Source organism: Apis mellifera, linkage group LG4, assembly GCF_003254395.2.
Source record: "Apis mellifera strain DH4 linkage group LG4, Amel_HAv3.1, whole genome shotgun sequence".
Lineage (NCBI taxonomy): Eukaryota > Metazoa > Arthropoda > Insecta > Hymenoptera > Apidae > Apis > Apis mellifera.
The window spans coordinates 12,472,627-12,485,572 of NC_037641.1; the positions used below are offsets into that span (position 1 = coordinate 12,472,627).

Consider the following 12,946-nt stretch of genomic DNA (forward strand, 5'->3'; position numbering starts at 1 on the left):
AAGCTAGTGATGCTTGTTCTCAGAGTTCGCTTTTTCATATTGAATTCAAACACGAAATTTTTATAACGAATCAAGTAATCTAATCTAATCTAATCTACGAATCCACATCTCGTTCACGAATGTTTCTAATTTCACGTTTTACGAGAGTTTACACACGTTTTCATTTTTTATCTTTTATATATATATATATATATCTTATTTTTTTCTATCGCTACATATATTTATCAAGAATTTCTAATTAAGCTACGTTTCCAAAATTATTCTCAGTGCTCGCATCTTGAATTCAAACATGAAATTTTTATAACGAATCGTGGCAACCTAACCTAATCTACGAATTCGCATCTCGAATGTTTCTAATCTCACGTTTTACGAGAATTTTTGTAAATTTTCGTTTTTTTTCTTATTATATGTATATTTTATTTCTTTTATCGCTATTTGTCAAGAATTTTTAACCAAGTTTTATTCCAAAATATTTATTCTCGGTACTTGCATCCTTTTTCGTTTTGAATCCGGCAACCTAACCTAATTCACGAATCCGCACGATTCGATCACGAATAATTCTAATCTCTGGTTTTATGAATTTATATATTTTCATTTTTTTTCCCGTTTTTCTTAATTCTATTTATATAATTCGCGATATTTATTAAAAATTTCCGATTGATTTAATCGAGTCGCTTTAAAAATATCGCTCATTCCGTTGGTGAGAGTGCAATAAGTGGTCAAAGCCAGAGAGAACGTTCGTGGCCCGTTTTATTATTACCGTAAAAAGAAGAAAGAAGATATTTGCGAAAATATCTTTATAACGAGATCAATTAATTTCATTTCCATTAAACCGAATAACCGTTAATATTGTTTTTATTATTCGCCGGGATAAAATATTTCCATTTTATTCCCGTGAAAGTAAATATATATCGCGTATCAAAATTCTTAATTAAAATTGATAATAAAACGTGGGATGTTATTTTTGCATCTGGAAGCCCGGAAGCGGCACTCGGTCGTGATAATTCAAAGTGGAAGGCGTGGAAACACGGGGCCACGTTGTATCATCAAATTTCCTCCCTTCTGTTTTTGAAACAGAACGCTGCTGTTATATATATTAATCGCGAGGGCGTGTCCCGTGCTCGATCACGACAATGATTACGCAGTATTTCGTGGCGTGCATCATGCGACTATCCTGTTCATGGATAGTTGCGTAATGGCCAAGGTGATTAGATGGTATAATTAATGCACGCCCAAAGCTCAACCGAAGCGAGCATTAATCTTGGAATAATGCTCCGTTTGCTTTCAACCGGCCAACTTCTATTGTGCTCGATTACTCGCATGTTGAATCGTGGAAACGTAGAAGAAAAGATTCATTTATCACTCGTATCACCCTGTTTCCACCAAACTTTCCACCAAATTTTTATCTGAACGAAAATAATTCTCGAAACGCGCTTCGAGTATCTTCTTCTTCTTCTTCTTCCTCTTCTTCTTCTTCTATAAAACTTTCAAAAGCATCGTCGACTGAAATAGAATTAAAAATAAATAAAATGAAATAAAATTGATCAAAACTTTTTGTAAAGATTATTTCACGGTGAAACAAAATTAATAATTTTAATTTAATTAAAAAAGGAAAAACTTGAACCTTATGCGTCAACCTTTTCAATCGAAATAAATAATTGCGTTTTACGTATAGTTGTAGAATATTATGGCAGAACTTACCTCTTTATCGAAACACGACAAAGACGCTTATGACTCTTTGACTTTCCATCCTGAATACGGTTCCTCTTGGATGGATTATGCAAATGCGAGCGAATCCTCTTACTGTCCCCTCCCTCCTCGAAATAACTTAAGGTCTTATAAAATCGATTATCGTCTTTCACCTAGAAAGAGATGTTACCTGTCATTTTTCCCCCCTAAACGTGTCCCCGAATCCTTCGATAATTCTTAAAGTTTTAGAGAGAAAAAAAAAACCTTTCAGAACCTGATGATCATTCCTTTTCGAAGATGGACAACGATATTATCGATGAAATTTCATCGAAAACGACGAGGATGGGTTTTAACGAGGTGAGGGATTTCGAGGAATTAGTCGAGACGCATCACGACAGGGAATAAAGTAGTTGCAGTTGGTACTTCTGGAACAGCGTGTAGCGCCGCGTGAAATTTCGAGGGAGGGGGAACACGTTCGGACGTGTACCGATGGACCGACCGTCCAAAAAGACGAAACGCGTACATCGCGCAGTTTCATTGCACTCGCCTCGTAATAATAAATTCTTCGAAACTCCTCCACGATTTTCCACTTTCTTTCACCAATTCACATCCCATATATCTTCTTCCAAACACATCTTTCCATCTTCCTTAGCGAAATGAAAATCTGCAAATTTGAAACAATTCGATTATCCGAGAATTTTCGAACCTGAATTTCGAAGACGCAAGCTTCACAAACTTCGAAAAAAAAAAAACTAGCCAGTTAGTACGCCGGATCGTCGAAAGATTTCGCTTGGTTCCTTTTGCATCTTTTTGCGGGCCAAACAAGATATCTCTCTCTCCCTGTATTCTTTTGCAACCGCTTTCAAGGAACCTCTGATAAAAGCATATCCTTGCCAAGCCTGAAAGGATTCGTTTAACGAAAGTCGTGATATGAAAATGGGGAGATCAATTTATACCGTTGAGAGATCGAAAGCGGTTCCGTGAATATACTTATAGAATATATATGTATTCTTCTCTACGTTTTTTTATCTACATTTCTCTCTCATACTTACAACACTGCTTTATCCGGCGAATTAAATTACCCAGAATTTTTCTCCACTCAAATTGCTTTTTTCCTTTTCGCACGAAATTTCTTCTATCCTTTCCTCGAATCGGCGTATTTTTATTTCCGCACATCCACGCGTGTCACATTCGAGTCGAAGATCCGATCGTTCTCGACAAGACGGAAAGTCTCTTTCGCGATCTATTGAAACTTCTCGCTCGCACTTGAGGAAATTTTTACCAAAGATGGAAATATTATAAAAGAAAAACTCTCGATGCATGAAATAAGGTGGAAAAGGTATGAAATTGAATTCCAACAATTATCCTATTGGGATTTTTTTTTTTTCCTTAATGATTATTCATGAACGTGTCTTGTTGCATCCGATATTCAAATGAGATCAGAAACGGGCCGTGAATATTATTCGATTTCATTTTTCCTTTCCAATGTATCCTTTGTCAATTCGATTTTTAGTTAAGTAGCTTTTCCGAGAATATTGATCGAAAATGTCGATGTTACCTACGGACGGTAATAAAAAAAATTCGTTATTCGAGGAAAAAAATTTTTTCTCAAACTTTTCTCGTGGCAATGAGCAACAGAAATAAAGGGCAATTTCGAGAGTAAATTAACAGCGCGAAAGATGATGTGGAAATCTAATTAACCGTTTCGAAAATGCAGTCGCTCGCGCTAATTAACCGAGTTCTATCGATTAATGTTCCCATTATTTACCGCGAACGAGCTCTCGTGCGTGGCAATCGGTATTTGCTGTCGAGGGGAGGGGGAAAAAAATAGTAGAGATCAAATAAACGCTAGTTTTTGTGTGTCCTGGGAGAAGGAGGGGGCAGAGAGAGAGAGAGAGAGAGAGAGAGAGAGAGAGAGAGAGAGAGAGAGAGAGAGAGAGAGAGAGAGAGAGAGAGAAAGAGAGAAAGGAAGGAAGATTCGAGCGACGAGTTAATATTTAATTTGTGAAGATGAAAGAGAAGAGTGATATGCTCGAGGTAGGCACACGATGAAATTTCGCGATTAACGATGTCACATTTTCGAACAAAAGTTTAATTCGATCCGAAACATTTTTCGCTTCAAATTCGCAAAATCAGACGAGACACGTTCGCGTGTATAAAAAAAAAGTGATTTCACTCGACACCTCATGAAAATACACTTTAACACTTTGCAAATATTATTAATTCCATTAATAATAAAAATCTCGAGTAAACCGGGAGTTGGTTTTCGATTTTCACGCCGCGTATTCATTCGCGGTTACCGCGGGATGCAATTAACGAAATCGGGAGTGTGAATTAAATCAACGATCGGAAATGCAATTATATCGGAATCGTGTTTCTTCGATCCTCGAGAGCATTAAAGAGAAACGTTCTACTATTGTGTTATAATATGTATGTCGTGTTATCGGTAATGAATGTCGCGCAGACAGTGTAATTATTGATAATGACAATTGTTAATTTTATTTGTAAAATTATCATGATTTATTTCTATTTTAATAGAAAAATATATATAGAAATAGACCATGGTCAAATTTAATAGCTACTCGTTTCGTTGATCACTTTTTCGATGGATTTATGTCCAACGTTGGATCAATCGGTTACGAAAGGAAAAAAAGAATGAAGAATGTTATTGTAGCCTGGGTCAACTTTTAAAACGTTTTAATTCGAAAAACAAGCGTGACAAATCTGTCCAACGGTTCGTGATCGGGTTGCAAAGCGACGGATTCAAAAAACGAGGGGGAAATACTTTGGGAAAAAGAATTCCTTTTGGAAATTCCTCGCGTTTCTTCGACTCGGTAAACGGTGAAATTCGATATTCAGGATTTCACGAAAGACACGTAGACGTTGATAACTAGAGGGAAAGCAACGATTTCAACGTTTCAATTCGACCGAATCAATTTCGACGGATAACGCGTATTTTAGAAACGGAATTTTTTTCACATTTTTTTCACAACTTAAGAACAAATAACAGGTTTACGTGTAATTCTAAAAATTCCAGTCGTACGTGTCATCCAATTTCTCGTCAAATATGTTTATCTTCTTTCACACAATGTTGCAATCGAATCGTTTAAAAAAAATATATCACGTTTGTTTAAACAATCGAACTATTTATCATATTCACCTTTTATTAAAAACTTTTATAAACTTTCGTGGAACAACTGAACCAATAATCACACCGATCAATCTCTCTTCAACAATCATTCGTCTAAATTCGAAACAATGGTGGGCATCTAATTCCAAAATTGGTGTCGTGGTGTCGCTGGTGTATGCATGGCGGATCGACGAGGAAACAGTTGTAGTAGCGACAATTGTAGAAATATAAAGGAGAAGAGAGAAAGAGAGGGTAAAGACGAGACGATCGTGTTGAAAATGGCGGGCTAAGTGGTATTGTTCTCTGGATGGAAACGTAGGAGGATTTTTACCTTCTCATTCTTGTACCGTCTAACGACCCTTTCGAGTTGTCGCCGTAGGAGAAGGTTTTTGAAGCGAAGAAACAGAAGAAGGAAAGAGAGAAAAAAAAAAGAGTGGAAAACAAGAGGAGAATAGGATAGAAGAAGGGAAGCCGAAAGTCGAAATAGGTACGTGCCAAAGTGGTCAGGGCCTTGACGACCCGTGTTACCGTTCTTCAAGAACCTCGATAGCGTCGTCAGTCATTAAACCATCGACTATAGCATGACAATACTTGAAAACTCGCGAGGAAACAATAATCGAAGGTAGAGGATCCTTGTTCTATTTGAAGATTTATTTTTTTTTTTTTTTTTAGAAAGATGAGAAAAATTGTAACGAAAGTTAACGAGAAATTAATTATACGAGAAGAGATATATACGTAATACAAAAGTAATATATAGAAAAGGGGAATTGAAAGAAAAATATTAAAGGTGAGGTTAAGTGTTAAGCCATTACACTTTTTCTTCTCTCAGATAGATTAGAAGAAGGAGAATAGTCGAAGATAGACGAGAAAGAAATTGTCGAGGATCCTTCTTCTATTTAAGGAGTCGAATTTTTTTCTTTCTTTAAAAAGATGAGAAAAGTTGTGCGAGAAATTAATTATACGAGGAGAAATATATATACGTATGAAAATAGTACGTAGGAAAAAAAGGAAATTGAAAGAAAAAATTAAAGGTGAGGTTAAGCTACGTTATATTTTTTCTTCTCTGGCAATAAATTAGAATAATTCATAAATTCATAGTTTAGAAAAAAAAATTTAACGTAAAAATCTATTTGAAAAAAAAACAAGAATAAATGAACGCGCTTAAGGAAATGTATGCGACATAAATTTTCCGCTGGATCGAAGATTATACGATTCAATTTATAGGTTAGCCAGTCGACAAAGAACACCGTTCAACCAGTGCAACGATTTATTCGTCGAAAATTCAACTTGATCGACCAGTCCATATCTCTATGGCGAGCTCGAATATCGAATACGTTTCGCCTACGCGAGGAAATTCGTTAAATTGGGACATATTTTCGATCCACGTTGCTCTTACGGCAGGGTGTAGCATGTCGCGACGTTTGAAAAAAACATGGAACGCTATACACACGAGAAATATGGAATGTATCCCGTGGAACGAAGCTTTGCCAACGAAGACACGTAGGAAATGACGATTGAATCGTCTCGACGAGTCGTCGATATCGTCCATGTCAATTTGGCCTCGTGGGAATCCTTTTTTTCGAGTTCTCATCTTGGATGATGCGATCGGGGTTAACGAACAACGGATGAGAAGGCATGCAAATGAAGAAGCTTAGAGTGAAAAAAAAAAAAAAAAAAAAGAAAAAAAAAAGCAGCATGCGAGGTTGAAGTCGTTGGTGCATAAATCATCGATGGAAATGACGAGTGAGGTTAAATAAATGAAAAAGAAGCGGCAAGAAGAACGATTGATACGGTGGGAAAAAATACATTTATATTTGTTTTTTGCGACGAGACCAAGCATCATTTTCGATTAAATTCAGGCAGATTTATTCATCGGAGAAAATTTTTTTAAAATTATGATTTGAGTTTTTTTTTTTTTTTGAGAAATTAAACGAATTAATTTATTAGATTAATTTTTTTTCAATTTCAATTCTCTTTGATGAAAATTTAAAAATTATATTTTTATCGATCGAAAGCAACGAACAATCTCAAGATTTTATCAATCAAAATTGTGTTTGTAATTCATAATTGATTTTGGTGAAATTTTTAACATATATATATATATATAAATCTACAAAATGTAAATTTTTAAATTTTCATTAAAGGAGATTAAAAAATTCGAAAAATCGTTTTATTTTCCTGATCTAATTTAATCTAATAGTCTAAATTAGTCTAATCTAACTTTTCAAAAGGAAAAAAAAATTCAAGTCATTAAATCGAGTTTTAAAAAAAAGATATCGAGATTTTCAAAGGCCAAATCAACACTTTTTCGATCGGTACTTTATTTACTCATATCACGATCCGCGAAGTGTAAACGAGTTTCGTCTAAATTGCGTAACGAACAAAGTAATTCTCTCCTCGATATTGGTCCTATGTAATTTTCTATCGCGTTTCATTCGCGATATAATGATCAAAGGAAATTGTTCGAACCTATCTAGAATAAAAGAAACCTCGTGTTTTCCACGATTTCGAGACAACGAGTGTTCATCGTGACGCAAAATACATCGACTTGAATCTTCAGCTCGAAGAGTTGTAGCTTTTGAAATTCCGCTCGTCGTTTCAGAAGCAGCTTTGCAAACAGTCGCAAAGTTGTCGTTTATTATTCATATGGTTATTCGTGGTATAACGACAATGTTTTGATCGCATGTCTCTTCCATGTTGTTGAAAATTGATCCATTTTAAATGAAACTGTATATATACAGGGTGTCTCAAAAATGTTGGAAATTCGTAAACTAGAGATTCTTGAGATAATTTTAAGCAACATTTTCCTTTGCGAAAATTTTCATTACGGCTTTGTTAACGAATTATTAACAAAAAAATACTGGCCAATCATAAAGCGCGTAGCCTAGTCGTGCCGTAACATTAATTATGTGTTACCGAACACGAACAAGTCCAAGCAGTAGAAAATGTATTGAATATTATATTTATTTATTTATTGTTCGTGATATAATTTTTTCGATAAAAAAATATTTATTATATTTAATATAAATTATTTATATTTATTATATTTAATATATATTAAATATTTATTATATTATGCTTGGACTTGTTCGTGCTCAGTTGGCAACACGTAATCAACGTTACTATGGTGAGGTTATATGCTCCTTGATTGGTCAATATTTTTTACAAAGCCACAGCGAAAAGAAAAACTTCAAATTACCTTAGAAATCTCTAGTGTACGAATATTCTATTTACATATATTTTTGGAATCCCTGTATATATTGATATACTTAGCAAGAAAAATAATCTCTGATGTTGAAAGAAAATTCAACGAAAAGAAAGACAAATAAGAGAATTGCGCGCATCTCTCAATCAAAACGAAAAATCTACATATTACAATTTTCATCGATGTTTTCGCTGTTGAAAGTTTGTTTCGATTTAAATATAAATTTGAAGTTATTTTCAAAGCTATTCAAAAATTTTTTTCTACAAATGGAAATATCGGTGGAAAAATATCTCGTGATTTCTTTCGAGATAAAGTCTGTGCGTGGCACGATGCTCGTTTTTCGGTGGCGCACATACGCCCTCTCGACGAGGAACGAAGAAATTTCTGGGCAAAGCGATACGACTCTCGTTTGTCGTTGGCGCCATGTCGGATTAACGACGTTATTTCATTCGAGCCAAGCCGCGATATTAATTCTTGCGTCGCGAATACAAATTACTTCATTTTCGAGTTATGGAATTATTTTCACACCACGCTATTTCATGCACTTTCAACGAGTTTTGACCTCGAATCTAATTATCAATAAGCACGATCTCTTTTTTTCTTTTTTTTTTCTAACGCGCAATTCGATTTTTAGCGCAACAGAGTTTGAACGAAATTCGAGGTTACTCAACACGCCACGCCGTCTACGCCGTCTAACGCGAAGCAACCGGTTTGAAACCACATTCGTGCGGTTGCCAATGTGCACGTATTTCCCGCATGCACGTGTTAATTTTACACGGGCGTGTAATAATATCCCGTAGTTACGTTTTATCCATTCTCTTTCAACTCCGCCCACACTTGATCCCTTTCATCGCGAGCCAAAAGCTTGGCTGTTTTTCATTGAACCGCTAGAACCGCTCGCAATTGATCTTGTTTTCACGCAAAATCACAAAAGATTCCTGCTGCGATTCGACTGTTGTAATTTCGCGTCTCGCTCAATCGTTAATTCCACGTAACGCCTTTGCTTTTCATTCGATCATTTAACATTTCGTACGTATCATCGAGCGAACAATTGAGTGGACGATATTTGTACGACGCTTCCGTGCTTTGTAAATTCCTTCTCTCTCTCTCTCTCTCTCTCTCTCTCTCTCTCTCTCTCTCTCTCTCTCTCTCTCTCTCATATCGGTTTTCAATGGTGAAAAACTTGTCTTCGCCTCGAAGATATCGCATCGGGGATTTTTCAAAAACGGTCCACCGCGTCTGTGAATATTCATGAGCAACGTGTCACCATGACAGGTGTAGAGGACTCGAGGGGATGTGAATACGTGTTGCACGGCAGATTCATCGAGAGAACTGATTTTCGCCATTTGGAATCACGCGATCGCGAGGATTATTTTTCAATAGAAAAAAATTTCCATCTAGTGGGTTGAACATCTTGATTTTTTCATTTTTTTTTTTTTTTTTTTTAGCTATTGTATCATCTCCAAAGAGACTAGAATATTCGCGCCAAAGTTTTTTACTTTCACGAAGCCTGCGATGTTTTCGTATGAAACGAACCTCTGTAAATATACGGTGTATAAATATTTCGATCTAGGAGTTACTTTAAGAGTTACGCGAAGGGAAAAGGAGTTAAAACGGAAACGATAGTGTCGAAAAAAAAAAAGGATCGGGAAAACTTTCGTGAAAATGTATATATATATGTACATATATATACACATACTCCCGCTTAGAGGCTATAAATCAAAGGAAAAAATCGTTGCCACGCTTCCAGATTCACGGATACGTGTTTCATAACTATACGCGAGTTTATTTCCATATGTCCTGCCCGTGTATACTAAAGAGACTAAAATATCGACCAGACACTCTGTGTGCCCCAGTTCGCCCAGAATTCTCGTGCAATTTCGTTGATATTTCGAAAAACGGTCGATGTTACGTACTGCGAAATTTCGTTCCTTTTTTTCACGTGTATTTTATTTTATTTTTTTTTTTTTCTATTTTAAAAATTCTTCATTATTTAAAACCTTTGTTTTTTACTTTTCTTATACACCTTTAGATTTATCAATTTTGCACGTAACTTGGATCTCTCTCTCTCTCTCCAGTGGATCTCACCCATGGATCGATGAAACGAAGCTTGCTTAAATTTTTAATCGATTGTGGTAAATCGAAAACGAATTCTACTGCTGGATTTGGATGTTTTTATTTTAATGGAGACAGGTGATTTTTTAATATTCGTCTAGAATTATTGCAAACGGATATATAATTCGAATTTCATTTTTCAATTTGAAGTTCATTTTTAGCTTTTCTTAGAGGCACAATTTACCAGCGAGTTTTCCACCAAACTCTCAATAGAAGTTACTCTATAGAGGCTATGTAATAGATATTACAACAGCGACGGCCACTTGACAAGTCACGCTTGCGCCCCAAACAGGGCTGCCAATTAACCCGTTGAAAAAGTAACTGGTTATAAAAATTTTATTCGTAGCTATTGTAGCTGATCTCCTCATCATATGATAACTTTGGGATTACAGTTTATTCGTTGTTTTGAATAATAAATTATATTGAAGTAAGTTTTATTCTTTAACTATTAAATTTTCTCCATCAAGAGTGCCAATTATCTTGGCAATATGGGCGTCTTGCAATAAAATTTCTTCAATTTTATACGAGTAAATATATTTAGTTTTATATATATAATTGATCGTACAGCTTCGATAAATTATTGAATCAACTTTTTATTCTTAATTTCAGTCGTTGAAAATTTCGTCTCTGAACGACGAAGGAGAAAAATGATCTCGAGGACTGATTGTCACGCGTGGCGGGAACCCATCTCTCTGCAAATCCATCCTCCTCTTAATTCGCATTCTCGTCCAAGACGATTACCAGAGGGAGAGTTGAGATACAATTTTCAAGACCGCCCTCTCCATTGCTCTTTTTCGCCCCCCTCTTAATTCGCATTTTCATCGAGAACGATTACCAGAGGGGGAGAAACCAAGTGATAATTTTCAAAATCGTCCTCCAACCAGTGCTCTTTTTCACTCTTCTCTTAATTCGCAAAATGGTCATCAGAGGGAGAAAATTTATATTTACAAAACTATCCTTCAATGTGGCATTTTTCTGATTTATTTTGGAGGAAGCATCAAGTTTTCAAAATCGTCCTCCAATCATTGTTCTTTTTCATCCTCTTCTTAATTTGCAAGATGATCATCAGAGGGAGAAAATTTATATTTACAAAATCGTCCTTCAACGGCATTTTTCTGATTTATTTTGGAGGAAGCATCAAGTTTTCAAAATCCTCCAACCTTGCCATTGCTCTGTTTCAAGATGATCATCAAAGAGAGAAAATCTATATTTACAAAATCATCCTCCAATATGGCATTTTTCTGATTTATTTTGGAGAAAGCATCAAGTTTTCAAAATCCTGCAACCATTGCTTTTTTTCATCCTCTTCTTAATTCGCAAGATGATCATCAGAGGGAGGAAATCTATATTTACAAAATCTATTTACCTTCAACATGGCTATTCACATTTTTCTGATTTATTTTGGAGGCAGCACCAAGTTTTCAAAATCCTCCAACCTTGCCATTGCTCTGTTTCAAGATGATCATCAAAGAGAGAAAATCTATATTTACAAAATCATCCTCCAACATGGCATTTTTCTGATTTATTTTGGAAGAAGCATCAAGTTTTCAAAATCCTCCAACTCTGTCATTGCTCTTTTTCACTCTTTTCTTAATTCACAAGATGATCATCAGAGGGAGAAAATCTATATTTACAAAATCTATATTTACCTCCAACATGGCTATTCGCATTTTTCTGATTTATTTTGGAGGAAGCACCAAGTTTTCAAAATCCTCCAACCCTGCCATTGCTCTTTTTCAAGATAATCATCAGAGGGAGAAAATCTATATTTACAAAATCGTCCTTAAAACATGGCTATTCGCATTTTTCTGATTTATTTTTGAGGAAGCATCAAGTTTTCAAAATCCTCCAATTCTGTCATTGCTCTTTTTCACTCTCCTCTTAATTCACAAGATGATCATCAGAGGGAGAAAATCTATATTTACAAAATCTATATTTATCTCCAACATGGCTATTCGCATTTTTCTGATTTATTTTGGAAGAAGCACCAAGTTTTTAAAATCCTTCAACCTTGCCATTGCTCTTTTTCAAGATAATCATCAGAAGAAGAAAATCTATATTTACAAAATCGTCCTTCAACATGGCATTTTTCTGATTTATTTTGAAGGAAGCACCAAATTTTCAAAATCTCTGCCATTGTTCTTTTTCACCCTCCTCTTAATTCACAAGATGATCATCAGAGGGAGAAAATCTATATTTAGAAAATCATCCTCCAACATTGCTCTTTTTTCACCCTTCTCTTAATTCTCATTTTCCTGATCTATTTTAGAGAGAGCACCAAGTTTTCAAAATCCTCCAACAACGACCATAGCTCTTTTTCCTTTGATTATTGGAGGGAGAGACTAAGAACCTGATTTTTACAATCAGAGTTTAGATCAGAGAAGTTCGTTTAGACGTCGTGGAATTCGGATCAATCAGCTGTAAAAACAATCAGAGTGAATTGAGGCGCTCCTTTTTGCTGCTGAAGTCTCACGGCCGGTTTAAACAATTATCCCTTTGATTACTTTTAAGTTCTATTCAAGATACTCCATGAGAATCTTAATGGCGTGCGATTTTTCCTCTTTTTCTTCTTCTTCTTTTCTTTTTTTTTTAGATTCAAAAGTGAACGAGCCAATTGTATATAGTTACGTTAATGTTTGCGTTTTAAATAGAAGCTTCGTCCGATATTTATTCCCGTCAAAGAGTCCTCGAGGAGGAAAAGAGGGAAGAAGACGGCAAGGAAGACGCTACGGAAAATTTATCGCCATCCAGCCGACCACCTCCTCCGTTCCACTCTTTCTCAAAGAGAATTATTCCTGTTGTCATAC

The 12,946-nt window shown here is 35.5% G+C and overlaps 1 protein-coding gene and 1 long non-coding RNA gene across 4 annotated transcripts in view; one reads left to right on the forward strand and one right to left on the reverse strand.

Moving 5' to 3' along the window:
- Positions 1-12,946, forward strand: part of LOC412897 (E3 ubiquitin-protein ligase MYLIP) — a 57,091-nt gene that overhangs the window by 31,562 nt on the left and 12,583 nt on the right. The window lies entirely within an intron of this gene.
- On the reverse strand, positions 199-5,305 carry LOC102655409. 2 transcript variants are annotated; one of them, XR_003304604.1, is made up of 4 exons: positions 2,742-5,305; positions 1,954-2,588; positions 1,702-1,862; positions 199-1,503 (listed from the first exon to the last, which is right to left on the reverse strand). It is a non-coding gene; the product is annotated as an uncharacterized LOC102655409 (long non-coding RNA). The 2 variants fall into 2 exon arrangements; XR_003304603.1 differs by having other exon boundaries at positions 1,954-5,305.